Raw genomic sequence first — 18439 nt, 5'->3', positions numbered from 1 at the left:
AAACTCCAGCACTAGGAGGAAATAATATATAGAACTTGAGGTTTTTCTCATGATTCATTTAACTTTCAGTCTAAAATTTTCCATTTCTTTTTTTTTCCTTTTCAACTAGTTTCTTATTTTATCAACCCTTTCTTTTTAAGTTGCTTTTTCAGTTTTATTTTTTACATCTACATTTTATAGACATAGGCTTCATTTTTGGCCTTTTTTTCTCTACTCAGTTTTATTTGTGTATATGTATAAGTTTTGCTTTCTTTGCAATTTTGTTATTCATTATCTTCTAACAGATGAAAATTCACTCAGGAACAAGTGGATCACTCTGCTTTGTCAACCCTGTGAGGTTATATTCTCTCCACTCCATCCATGATGTTTTGTTTTGTTTTGTTTTTGTTTGTTTCTCTGTTTTGGTTTCTGACCACTTCGGATTTGTCTTGTGTGTATTTTGCTAGTGATTGGTATTTTGATTCTGCTCTCTCATTCATCCATTCTTCTTTGGGAAAAATGACTAGAAGGAGGAATTCACAACAAAAGAAAGAAGAAGAGGTAATGTTCTCTGCCACAGATCTAATTGATATGGATATAAGTAAAATGTCAGAAGTGGAATTCAGGATAACAATTATAAAGTTAATTGCTGCATTTGAAAAAGCCTAAAAGACACTAGAGAATCTCTTAGTGCAGAAATGAGATCTAATCAGGCTGAACTTAAAAATGCTATATAACTGAGATGCAGGCTAAATTGGATGCTCTAATAGCCAGGGTGAATGAGGCAAAAGAGATATTAAGTAATCTAGAAGACATGCTGATAGAAAGGAAGGAAGTTGAGGAAAAGAGAAAAACAACTAATATCCCATAAAGAAAGACTTTGAGAAATTAACGATGCCATGAAACATACCAATGTCAGGATTATTGAGGTGCCTGAGAGTGAAAAGAGAGAGAGAAGGCCAGAAAGTATATTTTAGAAAATCATAGCAGAGAACTTCCCTAATCTGGGAAGGAAACAAGCATTCCTGTCCAAGAGGCAGGGACGACCCCTCCTAAAATCAATAAAAATAGATCAACCCCCTGACGTAAAATAGTGAAACTCACAAATTTTAGAGAAAAAGAGAAAATCCCTAAAAGCAGCTTGAGACAAGTAGCTACTTACCTATACAGGGAGGAATATCAGACTAACATTAGACTATCCACAGAAACCTGGCAGGCCAGAAAGGGCTGGCATGATGTATTCAAGGTGCTAAATGAGAAGAACATGCATTCAAGAATACTTTATCCAGCAAGGCTGTTATTCAGAATGGAAAGAGAGATAAGGGGCTTTCAGGACAGACAAAAGCAGAATGAATATGTGACCACCACGCCAGGCCTGCAAGAAATATTAAGGGGGATCCTGTAAGCAAAGAGAGAACCCCAAAAGTAACATAGACCAGAAAGAAACAGACAATCTACCAAAACAGGGACTTTACAGGCAATACAATGGCACTAAATTCATATTTTTTCGATAGTTAGTCTGAATGTAAATGGGCTAAATGCCCCAATTATCAGACTGGTATCAGACTGGATAAAAAAGTAACACCCATCTATATGCTGTGTACAAGAGACTCATTTTAGACCTAAAGACACCACCACACTGAAAGTGAGGCAGTGGAGATTCATTTACCCTGCTAATAGACTTCAAAAGAAAGCTGGGGAGCAATTCTTATGTCAAACAAATTATATTTTAAACAAAGACTGTAGTAAGAGATGAGGAGGGACACTATATCATACTTAAAGGATCTGTCTAAGAAGATATAACAATTATAATCATTTATGCCACCAACATAGAAGCAGCCAATTACACAAACAAATTAATAACCAAAGTAAAGAAACACATAATAATACATTAATAGTAGGGGACTTCAGTACCCCACTCATAGCAATGGACAGATCATCTAAGCAGAAGATCAACAAAGAAAAAGGGCTTTGAATGACACACTGGATCAGATACACTTCACAGATATATATAGAACATTCCACCCTAAAACAACAGAATACTCATTCTTTTCAAGTGCACATGAAACTTTCTCCAGTACAGATCACATACTGGGTCACAAATCAGGTCTCAACCAATACCAAAAGTTTGAGATTATTCCCTGCAAATTTTCAGACAACAGTGGTTTTTGGCTCTGTAACTTGAACTCAATCACAGGAGGAAATTTGGAAGGAACTCAAATACTTAGAAGTTAAAGAGCATCCTGCTAAAGAATGAATGGATCAACCAGGAAATTAAAGAAGAATTTTGAAAATGCATGAAAACTAATGAGAATGAAAATACATCTGTTCGAAACCTTTGGGATACAGGGGCACCTGGGTGGCTCAGTGGGTTAAGCTGCTGCCTTTGGCTCGGGTCATGATCTAAGGGTCCTGGGATCGAGTCCTGCATCGAGCCCTCTGCTCAGCGGGGAGCCTGCTTCCCTCTCTTTCTCTCTGCCTGCCTCTCTGCCTACTTGTGATCTCTCTCCGTCAAATAAATAAATAAAATCTTAAAAAAAAAAAAAAAACCTTCAGGATACAGCAAAGGCAGTCCTAAGAGCAAAGTACATTACAATACAAGCCTCTCTCAAAAAGTTAGAAAAATTTCTTTATCCATTCATCTGTTGATGGACATCTAGGTTCTTTCCATGATCTCCCTGATATGAGGAAGTGGTGATGCAACATGGGGGCTTAAGTGGGTAGGAGAAGAATAAATGAAACAAGATTGGATTGGGAGGGAGACAAACCATAAGTGACTCTTAATCTCACAAAACAAACTGAGGGTTGCTGGGGGGAGGTGGTTGGGAGAAGGGGGATGGGGCTATGGACATTGGGGAGGGTATGTGCTTCGGTGAGTGCTGTGAAGTGTGTAAACCTGGTGATTCAAAGACCTGTACCCCTGGGGATAAAAATATATTATATGTTTATAAAAAATTAAAAATTAAAAAAAAAGTTAGAAAAATTTCAAATACAAAAGCTAACCTTACACCTAAAGGAGCTGGAGAAAGAACAGCAAAAAAAAGCCTAAACCAAGCAGGAGAAGAGAAATAATAAAGATTAGAACAGAAATCAATGAAATAGACCAGAAGAACAGTAGAACAGATAAACGAAACTAGAAGCTGTTTCTTTGAAAGAATTAATAAGATTGATAAATCTCTAGCCAGACTTATCCAAAAGAAAAGAGAAAGGGCTTGAATTAATAAGATCATGAATGGAAGAGGAGACATCATGACCAACACCAAGGAAATACAATTTTAAGAACATATTATGAGCAAGTATATGCCAACAAATTAGGCAATGTGGAAGAAATGACTGTATTCCTGGATACTTATAAACTACCAAAACTGAAACAAGAAGAAATAGAAAATCTGAACAGACCAATAACCACAAAGGAAATTAAAGCAGTAATTAAAAATCTCCCAAAAAACAAGAGTCCAGGGCCAGATGGCTTCCCAGGAGATTTCTACCAAACATTAAAAGAAGAACTGATACCTAGTCTATTGAAGCTGTTTCAAAAAATAGAAATGGAAAGAAAAACTTCCAAACTTGTTCTACGAGGCCAGCATTACCTTGATCCCAAAACTGGACAAAGACCCCATCAAAAATGAGAATTACAGACCAATATCCCTGATGAACATGGATACCAAAATACTCACCAAGATACTAGCCAATAGGATCCAACAATACATTAAAAGGATTATTCACCACGACCAAGTGGGATTTATTCCTGGGATGCAAGGGTGGTTCAACATTTGCAAATCAATCGATGTGATAGATCACATTAGTAAAAGAAAAGACAAGAACCACGTGATCCTAACAATTGATGCAGTAAAAGCATTTGACAAAATACAGTATCCTTTCTGGATTAAAACTCTTCAAAATATAGGTCTAGAGGGAACCTACCTCAATATCATAAAAACCATCTATGAAAAACCCACAATGAATATCACTCTCATTGGGGAAAAACAGAGCTTTTCCCTTAAGGTCAGGAACACAACAGGGATGCCCACTCTCACCACTATTGTTCAACATAGTACTGGAAGTCTTAGCCTTAGCATTCAGACAACAGAAAGAAAAAAAGACTTTCAAATTGGCGAAGAAGTCAAAGTCTCACTCTTCACAGGTGACGTGATACTTTATGAGGGAAACCCAATAGACTCCACCCCAAAATTGCTAGAACTCATACATTTCAGCAATGTGGCAGTATAAAAAATCAATGCACAGAAATCAGTTGCATTTCTATATGACTGAAGAAAGAAAAATTAAGGAATCGATCCTATTTACAAAAATTGTACCAAAACCATAAGATACCTAGGAATAAGCCTAACCACAGAGGTAAAGGATCTGTACTCTAAAAACTACAGAACACTAATAAAAGAAATTGAGGAAGACACAAAGAGATGGAAAAACATTCCATGCTCATGGATTGGAAAATTAAACATTGTTAAAATGTCTGTGCTACCCAGAGAAATCTACACATTCAGTGCAATCCCTATCAAAATACCAGGGTGCCTGGGTGGCTCAGATGGTTAAGTGTCTGTCTTCAGCTCAGGTTGTGACCTCCAGGTCCTGGGATTGAGCCCCATATCAGGCTCCCACCTCAGTGGGGGAGGTCTGCTTCTCCTTCTTCCTATGTCTTTCCCCTTGCTTGTGCTCTCTCTATCAAATGAATAAGTAAAATCTTTTTTAAAAATTACCATTGACATTTTTCACAGAATTGGAACAAACAATCCTAAAATTTGTATGGAACCAGGAAAGACCCTGAATAACCAGGGGAATATTGAAAAAGAAAACCAAAGCCGGGACATCGGAATGCCTGACTTCAAGTTATATTACAAAGCTGTGATCATCAAGACAGCATGGTATTGGTGCAAAAAAAGATACATAGGTCAATGGAACAGAATAGGGAACTCAGAAATAGACCCTCAACTCTATGACAACTCTATGGTCAACTAATCTTCAACAAAGCAGGAAAGAATATCTAATAGAAAAAAGACAGTCTCTTCAATAAATGGTGCTGGGGAAATTGGACAGCCACATGCAGAAGAATAAAACTGGAGCATTTTCTTACATAATACACAAAACTAGACTCAAATTGAATGAAAGACCTAAATATGAGACAGGAATCCATCAGAATCCTAACACAAGTTGCAACCTCTTCGACCTCAGCTGAGGCAACTTATTGCAAGACACATCTCTAGGGGCACCTGGGTGGCTCAGTGGGTTAAAGCCTTTGCCTTTGGCTCAGGTCATGATTCCAGGGTCCTGGGATCAAGCCCCACATCAGGCTCTCTGCTTGGCAGGGAGCCTGCTTCCTCCTCTCTCTCTCTACCTGTCTCTCTGCCTACTTGTGATCTCTGTCGATCAAATAAATAAATAAAGTCTTTTTTTTTTTTTTTTAAAGACACATCTCTAAAGGCAAGGGAAACAAAAGCAAAAATGAACAATTGGGACTTCATCAAGATAAAAACTTCTGCACATCAAGGGAAGTAGTCGACAAAACTAAAAGGCAACCCACCAGAATAGTATTAGATATTTGCAAATGACATAGCAGATAAAGGGCTGGTATCCAAGATCTATAAAGAATTTATCAAACTTAACATCCAAAAAGCAAATAATCCAGTCAAGAAATGGGCAGAAGACATGAACAGACATTTCTGCAAAGAAGACATCCAGATGGCCAACAGACACATGAAAATATGCTCCACATCACTTGTCATCAGGGAAATACAAATTAAAACTACGATGAGATACCACCTCACATCAGTCAATGGCTGAAAGCAAGAAGGTAGGAATCAGCAGATGTTGGCAAGGATGTGGGGAAAGGGGAACCCTCCTATACTGTTGGTGAGAATGCAAGCTGGTAAGCCACTCTGGAAAACAGTATGGATGTTCCTCAAGAAGTGAAAAATAGAGCTATCCTATGACCCAGTGCTTGCACTACTGCATATTTATCCCAAAGATACAGATGTAGTGAAACAAAGGGGTACCTGCACCCAAATGTTCATAGCAGCAATGTCCACAATAGCCAAACTGTGGAAAGAGCCAACATGTCCTTCAATAGATAAACGGATAAAGAAGATGTGGTTCATATATACAATGGAATAGTACTCAGCCATCTGAAAGGATGAATACCTACCATTTACATTGATGTGGTTGGAACTGGAGGGTATCATATGGTTTCACTAATATATGGAATATAAGAAATAGCTCAGAGGATCATAGGGGAAGGGGGGAAACTGAATGGGAAGAAATCAGAAAGGGAGACAAACTATGAGAGACTCTGGACTCCAGAAAACAAATTGAGAGTTGTGGAAGGGAAGGTGGGGGGTGGGGAATGGGGTAACTGGGTGATGAATATTAAGGAGGGCATGTGATGTGATGAGCCCAAGTGTTATATGCAACTAATGAATCATTGAATACTACATCTGATACTGATGATGTACTTATGATGGCTAATTGAATTTAAAAAAAGAAAGAAAGATGATTTCTACATTCCCCACCCCCACACACACAAAGATAATGGGGGCAAGAAAGACACACAAGACACACATGTGGGGCAAAAAAGGAGTTGAAGGAAGAAATAAGCACCAGGAAATTCAGCTAGTTTTGCTTCTCTTGTGTCAATGGTCTTTTATAGTATCTCTGCCTTTTATCTTTTAAGTACAGACATATCCCCCAACTTAGCAACATTGGTGAGTATAAAGCTCCCTGAAGTGTGTGAGAAAGGAAATGAGGAGAGATGTTGTACTCATTTATCCAGCTGATGCCTGAAAGGCCAATTCCCTTTTCTTCCATTGTATGTTAAATATGTTTTTGTGAACTGTTATGATAATGTTTTAACACTATTTCTATAGAAAAGTGCATTCTTCAAATTAGATCACCTTAAAATGAATTTTTGTGATACAGCTCACATGTAGACAGGAACTTTTTCTAGTTTACTGACATTAACTATCTAGATGTTGCAGATAAGGAAAATTCAGGTAAAACAGTGACTTACAAAAGGCATTATGATCAAACTGAACTAAAATTAGAATTTTATGTACCTTCATTCAATCTGTGAAACTTCTTTTTCTGTTGAATCTCTGGGGAACATTTGCCTTGAGGGCAGTATTGGTGGAGGAGGATCCAGTCAGGAAGGGAACAAACTTAACCAGAGTCTGACAGAAAGATCACTTTCTTTTCCTTACTCTCTCAACTGCTTTGCATTTCTACTTCTCTTTCCATCTACTTCTTTCCTCCTCCTCTCCCTTTTCCTCACCTTCTTTTTTCATTTGCATGTGTTTTGGGGATGGGGGAAGGTAGGGTGGCAGGCGTTGTTTTTCTCTTCTTTTTCTTTGCTTCCTGCTCTTTCACTGCCCTCAGTGTTTGACTGTGATTGACTCCTTTCAATCTCTTCCTTTTATTTTTCAGTTCTTGTTTTTATATTTTTTATATCTGCTCCTAATAGAGAAAGGGATGTCATTATTACTTTCATTGAAAGAAAAGATTAAATTCTTTGCTCTTTCTGGCTCTGTGCTAAGCAGTATAAAAAGGAAATTGCATAAATAGTCTGACTTCTGAAGTATACAATGTATACTCTGATTTTATAACACCCTCATGATTTTTGCTTTTAGTTTGTTTGTTTCTCAGTCCCATTAAAAATCTGGTGGTAGCAATGAACGGCCTCCTTCCAGAAATGCCTAAGTCATGGACATAATTGATTTGTGTGCAGTTTCAGGATGTTCAAAAACTCCCTGAACCCCTTAGGGGAGTGTATTAACTCAGATTAAGAACCCTGCCAGTTATTGCAATACATTTCACAAACGTCACACAATTTGATATAGGAGGAATCTTAAAACATCATAGAACATAATCAATTTTAATTCATTTTGTTAAGAAAATCAATAGACTATATAGTAGCCATTTTGTGTGGTTGGAGAGGTAAAAGGAGAAGAAACATTATCAGATTGTTAGTAGATTATAATCATCCAAAAGGAACAAACATTTATTGAACACTGCTGACCACAAACATACCTATGTATAAAATTCCTACATGCTATAGCTGCTATAAAAATTATATATGTACATATATATACAAATATATGTGTGTGTTTAATATATAAACTATGTATAATATAAAATGTTATATGCATGTTAAATTTTCACAACACCTGTATCAGGTAGGATTTACACTGAGATAAACAAATTGGGGCTCAGAGAGATCAAATAGCTAACTCAAGCCACCTATTAGGAGGTATAGATAAAGATTCTAACCCACATCTTACTCTAGGCCTCTCTTGGAATATAATTTCTTACATATCTTTTCTATTCAACACAAAACTTAGCACATAGGAGGTATTCATGGAAGGTTGGAGTATTGATTGAATTAATTCAAACAAAGTAAAGTACAGAACCCTGCAGTAGATCATTGGAGACTTGAGGCCACTCTCCTCACTCCTATTCACCATTTAATGTCATTTCTTTAGAGAAAAGGAAGGGGCATTTTAACAAGTTCTGAAGAGTAGAGAGAGTTTACAAAATTGCAGAGAGATACAGTAATTTTCTTCTATTCATCAGAGAAATATGTCAGTTCCAGCAGTGTGAGGGTAACGGACTTGAATGTGCCAATTTTCATTTGGAAGGAATTACCGCCAAGTTAATACAATATTAACTTGAGGAAACCATTTTTGATTTGCTAAGTCCTCTGAACATTAAAGGAGGTATTCTGACTGAAGTTCTTGAAATATAAAGAACAATTTGAAACATGCCTAGGAGGAAAATACAGCAATTGGAGCATAAGGAAGTTCTCAAATAAAGTCGGATTTTAAAGGAAAAAGAATATCATTGATTCAATAAATTGTTCAGAATGTATGTATATGATCTGAGGCTAGCTAATGATGGAAGCCATCATTTGAAGAGAAGTTGGTGATGAAAATGAAAGCAATATTAGAATGTGGACAACTCTGAGATAAAGGCTGATTATATTTCTAAAGAATAATTTTAGGGAAGCTAATAAACACTAAACAAAGTTGAACAGAAAGTACTTTAGAAGTAACTATCATCTTAGAAGCCAGCCAAGACAGTGGAATAATGAAGAATCAGTGATTATGTTGCCTTGCTTGATCGTATCATGATTTAAAAATAAGTCCATGTTGACTTCAGGTCAAGGCAAGTTCATTATGCGTCATTTTTAAATTTCTCCAATTCCCCTTCCTAAAAACATACTAAACAATTAAAATCGCAAAAGAAAACTTCTATTCACAACATCCTCAATGAACAAAACTAACATCACAACATCCTCAACTAACAAAACATCCCCCATGGACCTCAGAATACCATTTCAGATTATGGTTTGCCTTACCCAAACCTCAAACAATAGAGGACATGCTTAGGTTTACCAGCTATGCAGAGGTAGTGGAGGAGAGAGAAAGAGAGTTTTAATGGTTCTGTGAACACTGGAATACAGATTTCCTCTGATTTTAGAAAGTTCATGTTAGGCCATTTCACTTGTACAAAAGACCTACATTGGTACCTCTTTTTGCGATCTAAAAGAAGTCCAAAGAGCATTTTTACTTTTATGGAGAAAGGTAAAAAGCAAAAATAGTGTTCAGTGTTTTTAGATGAAGTGAGCACCCAGAGCAGTGAGAGTGGCACCCTGAAGCTCCTTCCCTGGGAACTACACTTAGCATCTCAGCATCCAGCTGCCATAGCTTTGAATTCTATCCATGAGCATCTGTGCTTTATCTCAATTTATTTTGTGCATTCATTAGCAAGATGTGTCCTTACGTATCAGAAAAGCTTAAGAGAGGTTATTTGGGGGGAGGGGGCTGGGAACTCTAAAAAGTTTTTCATATAAGTTATCATAATTAGTTCTTCACTTCATGAGATTTTGGCTTGTGAAAGCTTTCATAAGAACATTCTACTTTCAGATAGTGAGGGAAAACTACAGTGGTTGCCAAGATATACTCCAAAGAAGAGAAAGTCCTTCCTGGAATGGAATTCTCAGCAAATTGAATTTTGTGAGAATAACAGTGAAAAGGAGAAGACTTCAGGCTCCAGTTATGGCTGAGTGGAATGAGAAGAGCACAGCTATACACTCAAGAACTATGGAGAGATCAGAAGGTACTGCTGTGGCTCAAATGCTCAAAGAACTCAGAAATATCTAATAAAATTCCTGTCCTAAGGAAAATACTGTGAAGAGAATTCAAATTGAGCAGGACAGGAACTCTTAGGGCAAAGGAGAGAAAGGATCAAACACTTTGGGGGAAGGTAGGATTCCAAAGATGACAGATCTCAGAAAGTGGGTATGACTGCATGAGGAGGCTATTTATATCTCTATTTGTATCTTTAGATATAGTCTTTATAAACAGTGCAGGAGAAAGCGCTCAAGCAGTGGAGGTAGGAAAGCTACCATAGTGCATCTCAATTCCCTACAAGGGAATCATTTTTCCAAATATATGGAACACTTGATTTGTTTATACAACAGAAAAGAATATTGTCAAGTTACTAAATATACTAGTATTTTAAAAAATGGACCACATGGGCGCCTGGGTTCAGGTCATGATCTCAGGGTCCTGGGATCGAGTCCCGCATCGGGCTCTCTGCTCAGCAGGGAGCCTGCTTCCTCTTCTCTCTCTCTCTCTGCCTGCCTCTCTGCCTACTTGTGATCTCTCTCTGTCAAATAAATAAATAAAATCTTTAAAAAAAAAATGGACCACATGATGAAACTGGATGATTAATGTATTCTAGAAAATATACAACAAAAATCAGATGAAAACTAAATAACAGAATTATCTAAAAGAAATTAAGATAACTATAAGTAAAAAGTATGAAAGAACAGCATACATTATAATTAGGAAACTGAGAAATGAGGTGGCTAAACATTGATTGGGGATTGGTAAGATTCAGAACTGGGCTCAAGTCATGTAAGGGATGGCCTATTTACAGGTGTGCCCCTTTTTGGTCCTAACAAATTTATATATTCCTCTCTTTCTTGCATGGCTCTGAACTATAATTTTCTCCATGCATCTTGAATTTATGTAAAGTTTTGCTCAAATTCTCATCTTTTCAGTTACTCTTCTCAGATTCCTTTGTTTTTCTGGATCAAGTACCCATATATCCTCACTGCCTGAGTGAGGATTCTTCAAATACCTTCGTATTGTCCTAAGACAATCTAGTCCACAATTGTCAGAAATAGGAATTGGGAAATACAGTTTATAAAGGAGAAAAAGTAAGAGAAAGAAAGAGAGAGAGAGAGAGAGAGAGAAAGTGAGAAAAGGAGAGAGAAATAATTCAAGAGAAAAATGAGAGCTTTGGAAGACAGGAAAAGAAGATCCAACATAAGCATAATTTATATTGGAGGAAGAAGATGAAAGCGATAGAACAAAACAAATTAAAAAATCCATACCACAAGAAGATTTTCTTTAAGAAAATTGGAAAATCTTTCTTTAAGAAAATTGGCACTTCTGTTTTGAAAGATCAACCCATTAACCTTGGCAAGTAAACTCAGAATTGTAAACACTAAGATATCATCTAGTAAAACTGGATGGTAAAGCAAGCACTTTTTGGACATAGGGCATAAAGAGAAAGTTACTTATGAAGAAAAAATAAAATTGCATTTTCATCAGATTTATCCACATAATATAATAGAGCGACATATTTAAGAGACTCAAGAAAAGAAAACATGAAACAGATTTTACACACATGAAAAGTGCTTTTAAGTATAAACTACAGAAAAGCAAAGCAGTTGTGAACATGTGAGGACTCATGGAATATTTTTCCCTGAAAAATCTACCTAGAAAACAAGATTCAGGCAATCAATAACATAAGATGCTTCAGCTAAGTTCTAGGAGCATAATAATTTGCCAATAAATGTTAGTTGAACAAGTGGATAGATGTATGGACACATTTGAGGAATAAATTTCTGAATTTATTCTTCAAATTCTTACCTTGTAGGGAAAAGGAAAGAGCTATCCCGATTAGTAGTTAACAGTAGCAATGTGAAGTCAGGGAATGTTAGTTCTGCGGAAATTTTAAAGATTTTATTCATTTATTTATTTGTGTGTGTGTGTGTGTGTGTGTGAGAGAGAGAGAGAGAGCATGCGCACAAGCAGGCAGAATGGCAGGCAGAAGCAGAGATCCCAGGACCCTGGGATCATGACCTGAACTCAAGGCAGAAGCTTAAGCAACTGAGCCACGCAGGCATCCCAGTTCTGGGGAAATTTTAGATCAAGACAAATAAACTCTCAGAATGATTTGCCCAAGATGCACAAATAGCCCATGGGTGAGCCAGAAAAGGGATCCAGAGTTTTCTGAAGCTTATTGAATTTCTCTTTAAAAACTCATTTGCCGACAAGGTATAAACTTTTAAATAGCATCATTTATTTAACCCCCCAAATAAACTAATCCTGTTCTCTGTATCCCATAGTAAAATGTTTCTTGAAGACTAGGTCATAACTTTTCCTTTCATTAACTTTTCCAGTAACAATATGTTTATTATAGAAAATTGAAAAAAAAAAAAACCCTTCACTTATAATCCTATCACCCAAACAAAACTTTTTTTTTTAATTTATTTTCAGTGTAACAGTATTCATTGTTTTTTGCACCACATTCAGTGCTCCATGCAATCCGTGCTCTCTCTAATACTCACCACCTGGTTCCCCCAACCTTCCACACCCCCCCACCCCTTCAAAACCCTCAGATTGTTTTTCAGAGTCCATAGTCTCTCATGGTTCACCTCCCCCTTCCAATTTCCCTCAACTCCCTTCTCTTCTCCATCTCCCCTTGTCCTCCATGCTATTTCCAAACAAAACTCTATGAGTTACATTTTTATCTTCACTTCTTTAGACTTTTTCATTCTTTGAACAAACACACATTGTGTTTAAAACAAAATGAGAATAATATGGTCCTATTGTTTTATAGTCTTTTTCATGTCATATCTGATATATCAGTCATATCATGGTCATCTTTCATTATCAAATATAGAACAAAACACAGGAAAATACTTTATTTTAAAATGGATCTTATATAAATAGAAATATCAATTCTAATGTTTATCTTATGTTTTCTTTTCCTGAGTAGTACATGATTTCAGTTCATGCAATATCATTTATAAATAGTATAGCTTTTGTTCTTAATTTATGTTCTCCCTTTATATTTAGTTGACATAAATCTTAAACTTGCCAAGTTGATTAGTTACACCTCCTGAGGTCCCCCTAAAACCTGGAGTCAGTGTCATCAGATGGGATTTTTCCTAGGGTTGGGAAAAAGAGAGTAGTCAAGAAGTGGAGAGAATCACTATATGCCTAGGGGAAAGTGGCTGTGAGTGCTAAACTGGAATTAAATATGTTTGGCCATTTTTATCAGGCCTCTTATGGAGATGCCATAATTAGATGTGGTTCTGAGGAAGAAAGAAGCCTCCTGTTTATAGCTTGGGGCTGAAGAAGTCTGGAGAAACTATAGAGGGCAACCCCAGCTGACATCTTGGAGTCTGGGAGTGGAACAGCACTCAGCCCCTCTTCCTTTGTTGGTTCCGCTCCATGTCATATCAGACATATTCAAGAGCAACCATTTCTCATCAGAGGTATTCTCGTATAACCAAGTGAAGGTTTAACAGCAATTGACTGTGTGACTTGATATTACCTTTAGATATTTAATTCAATATTTGTTAATTCCAATTTTTCCATTTTTTTTCTTCTTTTGTATTATGAGCTCAATACTTTCTTTTCTTCTTCAGGCATAAAACCATTTTTTAGGCCCTTGAAATGCTTCTAGGCCTGGACACTGTGCCTGTACTGCCCAGTACAATGGATAGAAAGGATCTGCAACCTTGGGCCTCACCTCTCTGTATTCCATGAGGTGCTGTTGCTCCTGCTGTGGTTGGTATTCTTCTTACTACTACCATTGTCCCATCTGAGAGATGTGAAGGTGCCAGTGTTCCCTTGCCCTAGCTTCCTGTAGTTATTTGGGTTTTGTCACTGTCTAATCTTACAGGTGATGGTGGCTTTCCCAGCTATACCATCTCATACCTCTGAGTCTTAAAGATTCCTTTTTTTTTTTTTTTAATGAGTTGTTTTGAAAGGATGAGTGTCCAACAAGAGCCCAGTACTTCTTGAAACACTGGTTGGTATCTTTCTGATAGACTTTCTGGCTGTCTTCTTGGCTCTTTATTCTGTCTCTGTGTCTGGTATATATTATCATTATCATTGTTGTTTTTATTATTTGGTATCTTTGGCTCTTGGCTCTGAGGCCCAAAGTTCAGTCCTGTTCCATTCCACACCCAGGCTCTCACAACCTGTGCTTACATCTCACTTACCAGGACCTATTTAATTGGGATCGGAAAAGAGGCTGGGTTTATGGAGCAGGATAAACAAGGGTTTTGGAAGTATGCAGACCTGGGTTCAAATTCCAGTACAACTACTTGCTAGTTTTATTGATTGATTGATTGATTGCTAGTTTTATTACTTAGATCCATTACAAGACCTCTCTGTGAGACAATTTTAATATGTGTAAAATGGATAAATTTAATGCCCAATCTCCATCTCTCTCTCTCTTTTTTTTTTTTTTTTTTTGCTTTTGAGGAGTTTTGAGGAGGTTGAAATAGAATAATGGATATGACTGGTATAAAGTAGATACCTTCAAATTTTAGTTTCCACCTATTTGTATGAGTTTAGATTTACACCTTTGCATCCTTCTTTCTCTTTCACTATTGCAATTCAAAGGTTGCAACAGAGATAGGAATAAAAATGATTTGTTTTACTGTGGTATTTGAATAGCAGAGATGATCATTTCTAGCTAATAATATATCGCTATTATGTAGGTGAGCCTGTTATTTCATTTTATATTCCTCCTTAGGCAATTGCTTTTCTTGGAGCCATTTGTTTATATGTACTTGACCTTGACTCACTTTCTGATTTATTTATTACTTAACATAACCATTAGCTTGTTCGATTACCTTTAATTAAGTTGTATTGGTTCCTGAACATGGAAATGGCCTTGTTTCTTGGTTGGCCAAGTTCCACCTTTGCTGAGTGTAACAATTCAGTAAACTAATTTTTCCCTTTACAATGTTAAAAAAAAATTCAACTGAGTAAATTTGAAGATATAATTGGCTTTTTTAAAAGATTCATGAATCAGGCAGCAACCTATCTAGCAAGTAGAGGGGCTCTCAGGGGAGTTGGACAAAATGGAAGGTTTTGCTAGGAAGGAGGGTAAAACAAGAAAGTTATAAGCAAAATAAAGAATGGATTGTTTCAGACAAGATCACCTTCCCTTAGGGGGAAAGACAAGAGATCTCATTATGCAGATGACCTCATGTTCCTTTGAGGGAATAGAGAAAGTCCAGACAGATTACCTCATTGGTGCTCATCCGAAAATTCCTGACTGACCTGGTTAAGACTCATCTCTCTGAAAGAGGTTGAAATTGCAATTAGATTATGTTTTAAGCCCCAGTTACTGACTTGGGGCCTTAACCTAAGTGACACCATTTTGGGCCTGAGTTTTCTCTTTAATAATAATAAATGTGGTACTTTTGTCTCCATATTTCTTTCAGAAGAAACATCAATTAAAAAAATTGTTTTAGTGCAATGAACATTTTAATAATAGTATCTATTTTAAAAAGTAAACATAATTGAGTCTTCAACTGGTAAAGAGCCATTTATGTTGTAGCCTTTAACTAATGCAAACATTCAAGAAACCAACATATTAGATTTATTACTAAAAGTCTCTATTTAGGTATATACACTTCTATGACATAGCTCTATAATTTATAATTGATTAAACAGTTGGTCTTCCTGATCATTTCTTAAACCCTTGGTCAAAACCCAAATCTTCTCTCATTATTGTTTATATGAAAAAACCTGATTCAATTATGTCACTATGACTTCTAGTACCGTTTCAGTTTCCCCCAGTGTTCAAATAATAGGATTAGCAATTTGGTAGCCCACTACAGAAGGGACACCAGGAGACTGAAGGAGAGGATCAATAGGGATGCACACACAGTCCCTCAGAGACGCTCGTATTCACAATCACACTCAGTGTTGGGAGAGAGTAAAAGAACCTCTTTGTTCTTGAAAGCTTCTAAATTTTGGACCCTTTTACTTCTCAGGGAGGATAAACTAGCTTTTCTCAGTTCTGGGTCCTTCTCAAAGGTAGTATAATTTTCTTTTTAGGGAAATAAATCTTTTGTGCCTTAGGGTCTAAAGGAGAGCAGGTGGGGTATCCTGGGAATGAGTTGAGACCCAGGAAGTGTCAGGATTTGTGCACAATGAAAGGAATTTCTGTGAGTGAGTATTGTTTCATGTGGTGGCCAGATGAGAAGCCTGCCCAGCCCTGCGTTCTTGGGGTCATTTTTGGTGGTAGAAAGATATCTTCATCAGGCAGGAACTGCATGAAAAAGACCCCATGGTTTATGTTTCCTTTGTAGTCCTTCAATCCCCCTGGTCCCTATGACCTGTCATGGGGCTCCTCCCATGTGACTCTAGCATGCTCACCAGCAAATACCCTGGAGACTTGTGTTCACCAGAGACCACTAATAGCTCTGATAGTCATTTAACAAAGATTTCAGGATCTTCAAAGTTTATTCAAAAATTACCATATGCCAGAATCTCTTGGTGTGGGGTTAGACCTTTGAAGGGAGAAGGACAAAACCTAAAAGGGTTCACAACCTCTCCCCTCCTGTTTTTACCCTGAATTATGTTTCTTCATAGAACTCAATCACTTAAAACATTATTTTTAAGTTTATTTATATTTTTTAGTACATCTACACACAACATGGGGCTCAAATTCATGACCCCAAGATCAAGTCACATGCTCTTCTGACTGAGCCAGCCACGCACCCCAGTCACATTTTATATGTCTCTTTGTTATTGTCTGTTTTACTGTTAGAATGCAAGCCCAAGAGAGTGGAAATTTTGTCTTCTTTATTGCTGTCTCTCCAGTTTCTAGAACAGTGCCTGGCATATACCGTGTATTTGACAAGTATTTGCTACATAAATGATTGAATGAATCCCATTGTTTTAGTCCATGAAAGTCAAGTAGCCTTGTATATTATTTTTATCTTCACTTTCTAAAATACTCTTAGGCTTTTATACCTAAAGTAAATATTGCCTTTTCTGCCTCTTTCCCAAAAAAATGCTTATGCTGGATCATTTATAGTCTATGGAGCTGCATAATGAACAGGCTAAGTAAGAAAGGAACACTGCATACCGTGTAGAGTCTCTCATCTTCTAGAGCCTTACGGAGCCAATTCTTTTATGAAAGTCTTATGAAAGATCTATTGCAGTTTTATAACCATCTACTTCAACTTGTATTTATAATTTGAAGCAAAAAAGAGATCTAGTTTCTGCATGAAAAACAAACCCTTTTTGGTGGTTCTTCTGTGTGGTGGAAGCAAGGAAGGTGTAGGCTCAGAAGCTCCCACCCACCTTCTCCCCACCATCACTGTTGTCACTCAGATTCTTACTCCCACTGACCTCCCTTGCCTGAGGACAGGAGGATTCTCTACTGTCGTCTTTGCCCGTGAAATTTAAGATGGGTCATTTTCTATTTTTACAGCAGTTGTCTGCTAATTTTCTAATAAAGGCTTCATTGATGTGCCAAAAAAAAAAAATTATTTAGACAACCCCAGGGACCATGTCCATAACTTTTCTTTCTTCATCTATCAATCACAGACTTATTCAACTTAGCTGGTGTGATCTCCTTTTAATAAAACCTGTGTCAATAGGTTCCAAACCTTTCATCACTTTGTGTTTACATATTGATTTTCTTTATAGTGTTCTTGAAACTTAATTTGAAAACTGGCATTAGCTTTTTAGAATGCTAGAGTTTTCTTTTTTGTAGAAAAAGAAGTCCCCTTGACTTAAGATTTATAATGCTTTACTATTTTACCTAGCCTTTTATTTCTGCTTATAGTAGCCCTTAGAAACTTTTTTTTTTTTAAGATTTTATTTATTTGACAGACAGAGATCACAAATACGCAGAGAGGCAGGCAGAGAGAGAGGGAGGGGGAAGCAGGTTCCCTGCCGAGCAGAGAGCCCAGGAGCCTGGGATCATGACCTGAGCTGAAGGCAGAGGCTTTAACCCACTGAACCACCCAGGCGCCCAGCCCTTTAAAAATTTTTATCGATAGACTCTACCTCTACCAAAAGGTCAACACAGCATTCTGGATTTTAAAATTGACATTTTTAATATTCAAACTTCTCTTGACTTTTGACTTTCTTTTCCTTTTTTTTTTTTTTTTAGTTGGGGGATGGCAGAGGGAGAGGGAAAGATAGAATCTTAAGCAGGCTGCATACTCAGCATGGAGCCCCTCAGGAGGCTCAGTCTTACCACCCAGAGATTATGACCTGAGACAAAATCAAGAGTTGAATGCTCACCCAACTGAGCCGCCCAGGTGCCCCTCTTAACTTTCTAATGAAGACTTTTAATTCCCAAGGTAAGGAAAAACACTTCCTTGTAT

General features: G+C 37.1%; 1 long non-coding RNA gene across 5 annotated transcripts in view; it reads left to right on the top strand.

Moving 5' to 3' along the window:
• The window catches only part of LOC123387011, a 119980-nt gene that overhangs the window by 13997 nt on the left and 87544 nt on the right, over positions 1 to 18439 (top strand). Inside the window, exons 3-4 of one of the 5 annotated variants that reach the window (XR_006601331.1) lie at positions 9916 to 10104; positions 13718 to 13859. The exons of 3 other annotated variants lie outside the window; for them this stretch is intronic. This is a non-coding gene — a long non-coding RNA (uncharacterized LOC123387011). Of the gene's footprint in view, positions 1 to 9911; positions 10105 to 13717; positions 13860 to 18439 lie in introns of all 5 variants that reach the window. One more of the 5 variants, XR_006601329.1, reaches the window with a different exon arrangement.

Source organism: Mustela putorius, unplaced genomic scaffold (assembly GCF_011764305.1).
Source record: "Mustela putorius furo isolate JIRA1106 unplaced genomic scaffold, ASM1176430v1.1 tig00003845_pilon_pilon_pilon, whole genome shotgun sequence".
NCBI classification, from domain to species: Eukaryota; Metazoa; Chordata; class Mammalia; order Carnivora; family Mustelidae; genus Mustela; species Mustela putorius.
This window is presented reverse-complemented; position numbering and strand designations above follow the sequence as displayed.